At 46.2% G+C, this 2436-nt stretch overlaps 1 pseudogene; it reads left to right on the forward strand.

Moving 5' to 3' along the window:
• The first annotated feature begins 1189 nt into the window (after nucleotides 1-1189).
• LOC116627585 lies at nucleotides 1190-1792 on the forward strand (annotated as a pseudogene).
• Nucleotides 1793-2436: the final 644 nt, after the last annotated feature.

Here is a 2436-nt window from a genome sequence, read left to right on the forward strand (position 1 = left end):
TCCAGCTGCCAGCAAATTGGGCTTTTGGTGAGAATTCTCTCCCTTGCTTGTAGAGGGCCACCTTCTCCGGCATCCTCACATGGCCTTACCTTGTGCAGTTGGAGAGGGTGGGGGGAGGGGAGGGGAGGAGAGGGTGGGGAGGAGCGCTCGCTGGCGTCTCTCTTATTAGGACACTAATCTTATCAGACCAGAGCCCCATTCTTATGACCTCATTTAACCTTCCTTCCTTCCTTCCTTTAATGTCCCATCTCCAAATACAGCCACACTGGGGTTTAGGGCTTCAATATATTAATGTGGGGGAGGGACCACAAACATGCAGTCCAAAACACCAACTAACTAATACATACGGTCACCCCAGTTACCAGGTAAATTCGGGATGAACTACGTGTGGGACCTGGTGGCATCGAGTCCTCTCACTTGAGGGCTAGTTATGGTCAATCTTGAGAACATGTAATGAGTTGTATCTGCTGAGCTACACAAAAGGGTGAAATTTCTCTTTGGAATCTCTTAGCAGATTGCCTGTGATGTGCATCACATTCTAGTACAATGCTTATTCAGTGATAGAACTGTTTTTCTTCTACCTTTGTGGAGACATTTTCTGGATTGGCAGAAGATTTGGTTCTATTTTTTCTCAGCTACTGAAAGTACCTGAAAAGAGCCCTCTTCATAGTTGAGGAGAGGGGGCAAAGGGGGCGGGGAAACAGGTACCATCACTGTACCTCTATTTCAAAGAGGGTCAAAGGAAGGTTTCAAGATACAAAAGGGCCTGGGAGTATAGGGAAGCCACTGGAAAGCCAGGATTGCGATTCTTATCAACCTTGTCTTCTCCTCAATTCTCCTCTCCTTTTCCTGTATTTATCCATTTCTGCATTTTTCATTAGTCACAAGGGTGGTCCCTGGAGCCAGCAGAAGGAAAAGCACAATCCCAGCCTCCCAGGGCTGAGGTTGGCGTGATGGCTTGGCTAAGAGAGTGGGTGCTTGAATCGAATACACCCAGCCTCTCTGAGCCTCAATTCTTCCCCTACAAAAGGTATAATAACGATAGTACCGAGATCACCAGGTTGTCGTGAGAACTACATACGGTAATGTGGGTCAAGAGCGTAGCACAGTACGTGCACACAGAAGATTTTGGTTTTGATTATATTTTCCCCGAGTGGTGATGGAGGTCGCAGCAGGCAGCAGCGGCCGAATGTTGGCTACAGTGTTTAGCCTAATTGGCAAGCAAGCAACTTCCAACTCAGTGTCTGTAAGAGCACGTGGAAGTGTCATGAAGAGTGAAGACTGCGCTCTCCTGAGTTCTGCCGACCGGGGTGACTATCCACTGCCCGATGTGGCCCACGGCAAGAACTTCTGCCAGCCAGAAGTCCTTCAGAGGGAAGAAGCCTCCCTGGAGCAGCCTCTCCATTGATGAAAAAGTTGAACTACACCACATTCAGTTCAACGAGAGCTCTGCTGAAACGAACAGGAGCATGAACAAGGGGAAGATGGTTGTGGGCGCCACCATGTTCTTCATCAGCTTCACCACTCTCATTCTGATCTGGGAGAAACACTATGTGTACCACCCACGGCGCACACCTCTGACGAGGAGTGGGTGGCCAAGCAGACCAAGAGGATGCTTGATCTGAAGGTCAGCCCGATCCAGGGCTTCTCAGCCAAGTGCGACTACGACAAGAACAAATGGAAGAAAGAGGAGCCCGCCCCTCACCCCTCTGAGCCCTGCCCGTCCTGCCACCTCCAGGCAGGAACCTCTTATGCTGCAGTATCAATGCTAATAAATGAGCAGTTTACGTAAAAAAAATATTTTCCCAAGACTACACTACACTGCCTCCATCCGCCCCTCACGCGCCCCAACCAACGAACTGTCCCAGCACTTTTCTTCTGGGATCTGAAACAAGGCCAGTAAAGCACAAAATTCTTATTCTAGTGGTTCCAAATTCTTTGCTCATGCAAACTGAGGGTTTTTGTTTTTGTTTTTTTGTGGCAGGAAACAGATCCAGCTGTGACAGGGATGTGGGGAAAGCAGCATTCTGGTGGGGGTGGGCACATTTTCTGGAGAGCAATTTTGTATTGTAGATCTACCTCTTGGAATCTATCTTAAGAAAACAACCATTCATACAGAGACTTACATACAAGAATCCCACTGAAACTTTATGTATAATAGGAAAAAAATTGAGAAAAATATAAGTGTTGAACCAATGCATTAAAACGCATCATGTATGTATCCATTTGATAGGATGTTTTTGAAGTTTTAGACAGAGGTAAAGCCCAAACTTCAGATGAAAATTATTTCAGGAAAAACACTAATGCTAAACTTGAAAAACCCTACTCATTCATATGATTGTTCTACATTTATTGTATTATTCCTACAAACCTAAAACCACAAAAGTATTCCAAAATGCTGACTAATGCTGAACGATAGGACCCAAGCAATTTTCT

This window comes from Phoca vitulina, unplaced genomic scaffold (assembly GCF_004348235.1).
Source record: "Phoca vitulina isolate PV1807 unplaced genomic scaffold, GSC_HSeal_1.0 scaffold99, whole genome shotgun sequence".
In the NCBI taxonomy this organism is placed as follows: Eukaryota; Metazoa; Chordata; class Mammalia; order Carnivora; family Phocidae; genus Phoca; species Phoca vitulina.